Consider the following 12,461-nt stretch of genomic DNA (forward strand, 5'->3'; position numbering starts at 1 on the left):
CCAACAATGAGGTTTAGAGATTCATGCCATCAAAGAGTATAAAATTCAGATCTAAAAATGGCATCAGATACAAAATAAGTCTCTAAAAGTTGTTTAAATACTAAACTAGTAACCTAGGTTTACAGAAAATGAGTAAACTAAGATGGATAGTGCAGAAATCCACTTCTGGAGCCCACTTGGTGTGTGCTGGGGCTGAGACTTAAGCTTCTCACGTGCCTGGGCTGTTTCTGCAGTTGAACGCCAGGTTGTAACCTATTTCTGGCGTTGAACTCCAACTTGCAACCTGTTTCTGGTGCTGAACGCCAGACTGTAACATGGAACTAGCGTTGAACGCCATTTTACATCATCTATCTTCGCGAAAAGTATGGACTATTATATATTGCTGGAAATCCCTAGATGTCTAATTTCCAACCCAATTGAGATCGCGCCAATTGGACTCTTGTAGCTCCAAAAAATTCATTCCGAGTGCAGGGAGGTCAGAATCCAACAGCATTCGCAGTCCTTTTTCAACCTAAATCGGATTTTTTCTCAGCTCCCTCAATTTCAGCCAGAAAATACCTGAAATCACAGAAAAACACACAAATTCATAGTAAAGTCCAGAAATATGGATTTTGCCTAAAAACTAATAAAAATATACTAAAAAGTAGCTAGAACCTTCTAAAAACTACCTAAAAACAATGCCAAAAAGCGTATAAATTATCTGCTCATCAGTTCTCCATTTTTACATGCTTTTTTTCTTCATACCCTCAATCCGATCTTTGCCTCCTAAATCTGAAATCACTTAACAGACATATCAAGGCATCTAATGGAATCAAGGTGAATTAGATTTAGCTATTTTAAGACCTAAAAAGCATGTTTTCACTCTTGAGCACAATTAAATGAGAATTTACAAAATCATGCTATTTCATTGGATACATGGGAGAAAAATTGACAAAACTTTCTAAATTCAACATAAGATAAACCCTAAAAATGGGGTTTATCAATTGATAAACCACTATTTTATGGTTTATTTTGTATTTAATTAAGTGAATTTTATCCATTATTCTCACACTTATTCATATAATTCGCATGTTTTAAATTTTCCTTCCTAATGTTTTGCTATGATTTAAAACATGCTTCTTTGGCCTTAAGTTTCCTTCTTAGAGGATGGAAAAGAAGCATGCAAAAGTGGAAGGAACATAAGAAATCAAGTATTTCAGACTTTGGTAGCGACGTGTACGCATGGACGACACGTACGTGTGACTGAGCCAATGTCCAAAAGACGCGCACGCATAGCTGACACCTACGTGTGGACAGTGCAGAGTTCAGTCGATGCGTATGCATAACAGAGCATCACGTGCTGCACTGGGGGCAATTTCTTGGCCGCTTTTGACCCAGTTTTAGCTCCGAAAATACTGATAAGAGGCTGCACAGTGAAGCTGGAAGGGGGGATTCATTTTCACTTTCATTCATTCACAATTATTAGGTTTTAGATGTAGTTTTCTAGGTTTTAGGGTTTTTCGGGTTTTTAGTTTTATTGCTGCTCCAATTCATATTTTCTCTCTCTAGGTTTTAGGGTTTTTAGTTTTATTTCTCCTCCAATTAAGATTTCCATCTTGCTTTAATTTAGTTTCTCTTCAACATTCTATTATTCTAGCATCTTAGTTTATCTTCTCTTGTTGATTTCTTTATCTTTCAAATTTAGTTTATGAACTATTCATGTTAGATTCAATTTCCATATTAATGTAATTTATGTTTTCATGTTTATGATTGCTTTCTTTAATTTGTTGTTATTGTTTCCTCTTGCAATTGTTAGGCTTAGATTTTACTCTGTCTTGTTAGTTTTCTATGTTTTTATTTTATGCTCTCGGCCTAGGTTGATTAATTAGAGACTCTTGAGTTATCAAAAGTCTTTTGTGGATTGGTGATTGAAGATTGTCGGTTAGCTTGGACTTCACCAAAGCTAGTCTCTCACTATGAGTTGACTAGGACTTGTGAACTCAAGTTGATTGTATGCACTTGACTTTCCTTCATTAGTTAGAGGTTAACTAAGTGAAGGCAATCTACATTTACCATTACAACTGACGATGATAATTATGATATGACTTCTAATTCTCGTTCCTTGCTAAGAGCTTACTTAGTTATTAGTTTATTTTCTTGTCATTTACATTTGTTGTTCAACATTTAAAAACCCCAAAAATACTTTTTCTTAACCAATAATAAACTACACTTCCCTGCAATTCCTTGAGAGATGACCCGAGGTTTGAATATCTCGGTTAATTTTATTGGGTTTGTATTTGTGACAAACAATTTAAAAGTTGATTGAGGTTTAATTATTGCTTTAGAACTATACTTGCAACGCAACATTTTTGTGAAAATATTTACTAACATTTTTCCTCTGTCATGGCTCAAAACATAAAGCCAGACCCAACAAGGAAGAAGGCACACGCAAAAAGGGTAGCCACTTCTGCTTGCCCAACCTATTAAGAGGTCGGGCACAACAAGGAAGGTTCGGCTCCACTTATCTAAATAAGTAACTACCCATCTAAATCTCTCCTACTATCTCTGTCTTATCTAAAAGAAAAATCTCAACAAACTCCCAAGATAAAGGGAACGGTTATCCACCAACAAAAGTGGAACTACTCCAAAAGGTGGTGACTGCTCTACTATAAATACGTTGACACCTCTTAGGTAAATTTAAGTCCCAATCTACTAATAACGTACTAAAACCCCTTGCTAACTTAAGCATCGGAGTCTCTTGCAGGAACTACACTCCACCTCCTCACAAAGAACTCAGACAATGGCATGTCGGAACCAAAACAAGTCGGAAGCTGCCTCATACAAAGTTTGGACCTCACATTCAGGTCCAAATTGCCGTTTCAGGTAACCCTCAAAATATTGGCGCCGTTGCCGGGGACCTAGAAGTCTACATCCGAGTATGGCAGACAATCAATATGAAGATTATCACACGTCATTTGAGTCAGAACCAGAACACCATCATGATTACCTAACGCTAGCATTACCTCCACCTCGAGAAAGAACGAATGCAACCCATTAGGAAGGAACGTCAGGAAACCCTCAACCACGGTAGATCCATTAAGAGGTTCAGCCACCCGAGGATGAAAAACCAACCTGATGAATGGGATTTGTGCTGGTTTCGAATTTCTCAAAATAAAAATCACTTTGTTAATAGCATAGTCCAAACCAGCAATTAAATCCTAAACATTAAAGTTTAATTAAAAAGATTTGTCACAATTAACACAAAATAACCAAGAGTATTTAAATTCCCGGGTCGTTCTCCCTAGGAATTGCAATGAAGTGCTAATTTATTGGCTATGAAGGATTGGGGGTTTGATGGTAAGAGGTAAGAAATGTAAATAGTAAGAAATTAAAAAAGCATGCAATAACTAAATATCAAAAGCAATTATACTCAAGGCAATTATTCAAGAGAAAGGAAAATTCAAATGCTAGAAACCTCTTGGTAAGGAGTGAGAGTTAAGGTTACCTATCCTAGCCATTGACCACAAACATATGGTGATTATGAAGAGTTAATCCTACTTAGTCAACCCTAAGATCGAGGATAAGTCAAATAAGCATAATTGATCTCAATCCATAAGTCCTAACCAACTCACTAATTAACTTAGTGAAAGGATAGCGTTAATGGAAACCAAATCAACTAACTACCTAATATATCAATCAAGAATGAACATCAATGACTCAAGGTAACCAAAGTCCTCAATTTCAAGCCAAGAGTGTGGAAAACTACACTAAAACTAACCCAAGCATTTTATCAAACACTTGGTGTGCATGAAAATAAAGCATATTAAATTGTAATAAAAATAAAATCTAAAGCTACCAAATGCAAGAAAATAATAATAACAACTCAATTTAATAACAATAAACAAAGAAACATCAAATTGCATTAAATGAAAACTAAAATTAACAAGAATGTTCATAAGATAAAAAGTGACATAAAAGAGAATTAACAAGAAAAACTAAGAGAATTAAGACAATAGAGCATGGAAATATAAACGAAACTACACTAAAACAAGAATTAAAGGGAGAAATTAAAGAGAGATTAAACTAATAAATCTAATTTCTAGAGAGAAGGAGAGCTTCTCTCTCTAGAAAATGACTACAACATGATACTAAACTAAACCTAATTGCTCCCCCTTGTTTCCTCTTGAATTCTGCTTGAAATAGCTTCAGAAATAAGTTGGATTGGGTTTTGGAGGCCCAGAATTCGCCCTCAGCGTATTGCATTTAAAAGGGTCACGTGCTGCTTGTCACGCGTACGCGTCACTTGACGAACTCTGGTCACGCGGTTCACGTGTACGCTTTGCATGGCAGATTTCCAAAACATCATTTCTTCATGATTTCTCCACTTTTGCATGCTTTTTATTCATTCTTTCAAACCAATCTTTGCCTTCTAAAACCTAAAATCACTCAACAAATATATCAAGGCATCAAATGAAATTAAAGTGAATAAAATTTAGCAATTTTAAGGCCTAAAAAAGCAAGTTTTTACTTTCAAGAACAATTTAGGAAGAAATCATGAAATTATGCTATTTTAATGAATAAATGTGAAAAAAGCTGATAAAATCCACCCAATTAAAGTAAATAAATACCATGAAATATGAATTTATCACATCTCCACATTTAAACAATAGCATGTTCTCATGCTAAACTCAATAAAGAAACAAGAAAGGGGTACCAATATTTATTCAATGCAAGTAAACTACCTATATGCAATATATCTACATGAATGCAACTACTTAGTTAAAATAATTCAATTTCTAAGAATACATATATGAACATAAGGGCTAAAGCAAGCACAACCAAATCAAATCCACAATTGAATTGAGTTATTGAAAAGAATTTAGCAACTTGCAAGATAAGAAATATTAATAGGTGGAAGCATGGAATTGAGCAATCGAATCCTCACCGGATGTGTATACACTCTATTTGCTCAAGTGTTTAGGGTCAATTCACTCAATTCTCCTCTAATCATGCTTTCCAAGATTTGTTTATTATCTAACAATCAACAATCATTCAATGTATGCATACAAATATCATGAGGACTTTTCAAAAGTTGCAATGGGGTTAGGCTCATGGTAAGGTTATATATGGTCAAGTGAGCTTGAAATTTGAATCTTTGATTAACTTAAGCTCTCACCTAACCTACATCCTATACAATTCAAATACAAACCTAACTACCTATTTTTCACTTTTCACACACTCATGCATTCTTTCAATTCATGTCACACATGCATTTTTATTTCTCAAATGTTGGGGTTAACATTTGTCCCCTTTTTATTGCTTTCTTTTTTTTCTTTTTCTTTTCCTTCTTTTTATTTTTCTTTCATTTTCTCTTTTTTTCACAATAAAATATATACAAGAGACTAATGCATATGGTTTAAATATTGAATGCATGAATATGTATCTAATTCCCAAGATCTTCAACAAAAGTACAAAAATCCACTTTTACCTCAACCAAAGTTCCCAACTTCCCCACACTTAGATGATACACACTCTCACTAGCCTAAGCTAATAACAAAAAATACAAATTAAGGACATTTATTATTTTTCACTTAAGGTAGTGATGTGCCAAAATTAAGAACAAAAGAGAATTAGAATAGGCTCAAAGTTGGTTAACATAGGAAGATAAAAGGGTGTGCTATTTGGATAAGTGAGCTATTTGAAATGAAGGCCTCAAACATATAAATGCATTCATACACAAAATAATAGACATAAAAAATCCAAAAAATCAAAGATTACAATCATAGAAAGAGAATAACACACACAAGAATGAAAATAGTGGTTATATGATGTAACCACACAGTTAGGCTTAAAACTCACATGCTTATGTGTTCTTAACTCAAAAATATGTTCCATAATATATTTCAAGCAAGTTTCAATGAAACAAATATCAACTCATATCAATTAGGATATCAATGCCCTATCAAGAATTTTTTTCTTGGAAACTTTCATTATTTTAACTAAGCTTATTATATATGCAAACCAAGAAAATGTGAAAGTATTCGGATTAGCAATTTTCACCCAAGATTGCCGATCAATGATGACCTCTCTACACTTAAAGGTTTGCACGGTCCTCCGTGCATTCAAAGGTGAGCAAGGGGGTTATGGCGACTATACGGATTGCCACCTTCAGCTGGTGGATCAATCAGCTATTGTGTGTTTTTTCTCCCGCTTCCCTTGTTGCTAATAGTGCATCATCCATGAAAAGATAGAAAACAGGATGGTGATACAAGTAAATGCAAAAGCAAGAAAGTATAGATTGTTGGAATGAGTTGATCATCACTAAAATAAAGTGAGTGAAAAAGTTTGTGACATGAAGGAAACAAGTGTGCGTATTCTAAGTTGCGCACGGTTTAGAACACACACACCAGCAAAGAAAGCTATGTCACAATTACACAAAAGAAGTGTGCACTTCACTCATTCTAGTGTTCTTGAGATACTTTAAAAGAAACTTGTAGGTTAAGACAAACAAACAAGCAATAAAGAAGCATGAAAGCACTCAAGCAATTGTGAAATGGATAATGGAGAAAAGTTTGTTTGCAACACCTAATTGACATGAAGTGACAAACATGGCAAGCATAGTCCACAAAGCTTAAAAAGCTCAAAAAATGTCATTAGGTGAGTTTACGATCCAATTTCACAATTTCTTAATTTCAATGCATCAACTAGGTGACTTAAATAAAAATCAATCATAGAAAGCATCACCTAAAAAATGCATCAACTAAAAATAAATTGCCTAATGAAAGATAATGAAATCAAATCACATGGTGGCCAAAATATACAATTTAGAAATCTAAAAACATTCTCAAAGACAATGTTATGAGTACTTGGTATGCACAAAATTAAACATGAAGAACTCAATACCAAGCAATAATTTATAACTTTAACAAAGAATTCCAACAATAAATATTTATAACAATGATGCTAAAATAGCATCCAATCAGTAATCAGCAGCAATATCTCAATAGAATTAGCAAATCAAAGTAATAATCCAACACTTAGCACCAAAATAGAAAATTAAACTAACTAACTAACTAACAAACTAATTAAAGAAGATGATGGTGGGTGGTGAATGATAGTGGTGGATGGTGGTTGGGGAAGGGAAAAAAGAGAAGAGATGAGAAAAGAAGAAAAGAAATAGAGAGAAGAGAAGAAAAGAAGTATGTGAAACAGGGGAGCGGTCACGCGTAAGCAGAGTGTCACGCGTACGCGTGTGACTTGCAAAAATAGGGATCAACGCGTACGCATCTGGCAGGCGCACGCGTGATAGGGTGAAAATGGAAGGCGACGCGTACGCATTGGGCGCGCGTACGCGTGGTAGGCAGGTTTGAAAAAAAATGTGTGTATGCACTTATGTGTGCGAACGCTTTGGGAAGAGAGATGGTATGAAAGTGTGCCTATGCACAGGCTTGTGCGTACGCACAAAAGGAATTTTTTTTACTGAGAACGGGTCATGTGTGCATGCACACAGATGCGTGCGTACGCACAAGGATGGAGAAAAGATGGGATGCGCATGCACAAGGGTGTGCAAGCGCTCCAAACAGAAGGGATGCAAACGAGTGTGCGTACGCACAGATGGGTACGTATGCATAGATGACAAAAACTAGGGAAAGTTTTCGTACGTACAATGATCTATTTTTCAAAAATATTTTTTAAATTCTAAGGTACCAAACTTGAGATCAAACAAAGGTTTTCAATCCCAAAACATCCAACATTTCAAAACCACATGATCCAACTAAAATTAATCTAACAAAGCTCAAAATGAAACTAATCCTAAGCTTGCTAAAAGAAATAAAATGCAATGAATTAAAACTATATATAAAGAGAGGATTAGAAAGGTGTTACATGGTAGGGTGACTCCCACCTAGGACTTTTATTTATTGTCTTTAAGTTACACAATTGGGAGAGCCCTTACTATGGTGGCTTGTGCTTGAATTCCCCACCAATGCTTAAATTTTCAATGTGCTTCGGAATCCCAATCCTAACAATTAACAAAAATAAAAGATAACAAAAAAGCAAGCTATTTAGATATTAACCTCTTTATAATAGCCAATAATATAACACCATTGCAACTCCCCGGCAATGGCGCCAAAAACTTGACGAATGGAATTTGTGCCGGTTTAGAATTTTTCAAAATAAGAATCACTTCGTTGATAGAATAGTCCAAACCGGCAATTAAATTCCAAACATTAAATTTTAATTAAAAGGATTTGTGACAATCAACACAAAATAACAGAGAGTATTTAAACTCTAGGGTCGTTCTCCCAAGGAATTGCAATGAAGTGCTCATTTATTGAGCTTTGAAAGATTGGGGGTTTGATGGTAGCAGGCAAGAAATGTAAATAGCAAAGAATTAAAGAAGCATGCAATAACTAAATATCAAAAGCAATTAAACTCAAGGCAATTAATCAAGAGAAAGAAAAATTCAAATGTTAGAAACCTCTTGGTAAGAAGTGAGAGTTAAGGTTACCTATCCTAGCCATTGACCACAAACATATGATGATTATGAAGAGTTAATCCTACTTAGTCAACCCTAACATCGAGGATAAGTCAAATAGGCATAATTGATCTCAATCTATAAGTCCTAGCCAAATCACTAATTAAATTAGTGAAAGGCTAGCGTTAATGGAAACCAAATCAACTAACTATCCTAATATATCAATCAAGAATGGACATCAATGACTTAAGGTAACCAAATTGCTCAATTCCAAGCCAATTGTGTGAAAAACTACACTAAAACTAAACCAAGCATTTTATCAAACACTTGGTGTGCATGAAAATAAAACATATTAAATTGCAATACAAATAAAATCTAAAGCTACCGAATGCAAGAAAATAATAATAACAACTCAATTTAATAACAGTAAACAAAGAACATCAAATTTCATTAAATGAAAACTATAATTAACAAGAATGTTCATAAGATAAAAAGTGACATAAAAGAGAAATTAACAAGAATTAAGAGAATTAAGACAATAGAGCATGGAAATATAAATGAAACTACACTAAAACAAGAATTAAAGGAAGAAATTAAAGAGAAATTAAACTAAAAATGACCTACAACATGATACTAAACTAAACCTAATTGCTCCTCCCTTGTTTCCTCTTGAATTCTACTCAAAATAGCTTCAAAAATGAGTTAGATTGGGTTTTGGAAGCCCAGAATTCACCCCAGCGTATTGCATTTAATGAGGTCACGTGCTGCTTGTCCTGCGTACGCATGGGTCACGCGTACGTGTCGCCTGACGAACTCTGGTCACGTTTACGCCTCGCATGGCAGATTTCCAAAGCTTCATTTCTTTATGATTTCTCCAATTTTGCATGCTTTTTCTTCATTTATTCAATCCAATCTTTTCCGTCTAAACCTGAAATCACTCAACAAACATATCAAGGCATCAAATGGAATTAAAGTGAATAAAATTTAGCAATTTTAAAGCGTATAAAAGCATGTTTTTTCTTTCAAGCACAATTTAGGAAGAAATCATATTTCAATGAATAAATGTGGGAAAAGTTAATAAAATCAACCCAATTAAAGTAAATAAATACCATGAAATGTGGATTTATCACACCCCATCCAACAAAAATACTAGGGCTAGTCCACAGCCACCATGAGCGACTAGAACTGGAAGCTGAACAATAACGAGAAGCAGAATGGGAATTGCAAAGGGAGATATGACGACGAAAAGTGCTAGAAGAAAAGCTTTTAAGGTTGGAGTTGAGCTCCAAAGACAGAGCAATCGAGCAGATCGGGAGGAAAGCCCTTTGGGAGGAGATTTCAAAACTCCCGACATGGATCTCTATCATGGAACGACCGATACGAGACACCACCTTAGTAATTTCAAGAGTCGGATGTACCTAGCTGATGCCTCTGATTTGACTCGTTGCAAAGCATTCCCGACAAATTTGACCAAAGTCTCAATGAAGTGGTTTGAAAACCTATCTCCCAGGTCAGTAACTTACTTTGATGACCTAGCAAGGAAGTTTCTTTCCAGATTTTCAATTCAGAAAGATAAAGTGAAGCATGCTCTAAGCTTGCCAGGGATTAAACACGAGGTCGGAGAGGCACTCCGAGACTATATGGAGAGATTCAACAAAGCCTGCTTAGAAATATAAAACTTGCCTACTGAAGCAATGAAAATGGGATTAGTTAATGGCATTAAATAAGGGCCGTTCTCTCAATCTATATCCAAATGACACTCGACTTTCTTGTACGAAGTACAAGAGTGGACAGAAAAATACATCAACATGTCCCAACTTAGAGAGCCTCCCTTGAGGCCTAACCTTCCTACCCAACATGGGAAAAGGAGAAAGAAACTAAGAAAAAGGAGCCATATAACTCAAAAAAACTTCAAAGGTATCATAATTACACATACTTCGAGTCTCTCTTGTGGATGTCTACAGGGAGATATGTCACATTGAGAAACTTCCTCCTCCTCGCCCCATCAAACATAAAAAGGCAGGAAATTGGACAGAATACTATGAGTACCACAAACTTTACGAGCATTCCACCAACAATTGCTATGATTTGAAGAATGTTGATAAACCGCTATTTTACGGTTTATCTTGGACTTAATTTAGTGGATTTTATCCATTATTCTCACACTTATTCATTGAATTCGCATGTTTTACATTTTCCTTCCTAATTTTGTGCCATATGATTGAAAACATGCTTCTTTGGCCCTAAATTTGCTAAGTTTAATCCTCTCTTATTACCATTCGATGCCTTGATATGTGTGTTAAGTGATTTCAGGGTTTATAGGGCAGGAATGACTTAGATGATGGAAAGGAAGCATGCAAAAGTGGAAGGAATACAAGAAATTGAAGGAATTGATAAGCTGTCAACCCTGACCTCTTCGTACTAAATCGACCATAACTTGAGCTATAGAGGTGCAAATGAGGCGATTCCAATTGTGTTGGAAAGCTAACATCCGGGGCTTCAAAATGATATGCAGTTTGCCATAGTTACTATTCCGAGGGTTACCTGAAACTGTAGGTCGATCTTGGTCGAGATCTTCTGTGTGGGTCAGAGTTGTTGATGTCCGACTTGTGGGACTTGGTGATGGTGCTGATCCTTCGTCCCCGGAGGGTGGGGGGTACCTGCAAGGGACTCTGATGCTTAAGTTAGCAAGGCTATTAAGCAAGTATTGAGTAGAATCAGAGTATGAGTTATTCCTGGGTGCTCCAGTGTATTTATAATAGTGTAGAGTGACCTTCAAAGATAAGATAAGTTAGTTATCTTATCTTATCTTTATCTTATCTTCGAGTGAGGTCATCTTATCTTCAAGGGAACTGCCCTTCTCTCTGTAGGCTTGGGCTGCCCTTGGGTTCGGGTCGTGTTCCTCTGTTTGGGCCCTTTATTGCGCTTTCCTGGTAGTTTGGCTGAGCTCTTTAGGAAGAGGTCGGATTGTCTGACCTGAAGAGGCCGGTCGCTTTGTCGATAGAACTTCCCGGGTTGGATAGCTCGACCCATGATATGAATAGTGCCCCTGCTCGAGCTTGGTCTTTTATCTGGAGGTCGAGCCTTAGTTTTAAGATTTCGAGCCTTCTCGGAAAAATCCAAACTCGAGCATTTTGCCGCTTTATCTTTCGTAGAGCTCCTTCTTGAATGCGGAACGTTTCTGTTCCGTTTCTTCTGAAAGTGCACGCTTTTTCATTTAGTGTTTTTTCCTTGGGAATGCACGAGGGTTTTTAATGCCCCCATTAATTTGGTTTTTGTTCCGTTTCTCTTGGTTTCCTTTATTCAAATTTTGTATCCAAGAGACGGTTTTTCTTTTCCCTGTAACTTCCCTTCTTTTTCGTTGTTTCCTGTCCTGCATTTTTCGTTTTCTCTCTTGTGACACTTTGGCATTCGCTTGGTGCTTTCGTTTTGTGGTCGATTCTCCGCTGCTCTTTTTCAAAGTTTTCTTCCTTCTTCCAGGTTGGCTTTGCTTTTTCTCTTTACCTTTTTATTTCTGCTACTTTTGCTTTTGATTTCTTTGATGACGCTCTGATTTTGTACGTTGGAAAGTGATGAGCGGATAATTTATACGCTTTTTGACATTGTTTTTAGGTAGTTTTTAGTATGATCTAGTTACTTTTAGGGACGTTTTCATTAGTTTTTATGTTAAATTCACATTTCTGGACTTTACTATGAGTTTGTGTGTTTTTCTGTGATTTCAGGTAATTTCTGGCTGAAATTGAGGGACTTGAGCAAAACTCTGAAAAGGGCTGACAAAAGGACTGCTGATGCTGTTGGAATCTGACCTCCCTGCACTCGAAATGGATTTTCTAGAGCTACAGAACTCCAATTGGCGCGCCCTCAACGGCGTTGGAAAGTAGACATCCAGAGCTTTCCAGCAATATATAATAGTCCATACTTTATTCGGAAATTGACGACGTAACATGGCGTTGAACGCCAAGTACATGCTGCTGTCTGGAGTTAAACGCCAGAAAAACGTCATGAT

This window comes from Arachis duranensis, chromosome 10 (assembly GCF_000817695.3).
Source record: "Arachis duranensis cultivar V14167 chromosome 10, aradu.V14167.gnm2.J7QH, whole genome shotgun sequence".
NCBI lineage: Eukaryota > Viridiplantae > Streptophyta > Magnoliopsida > Fabales > Fabaceae > Arachis > Arachis duranensis.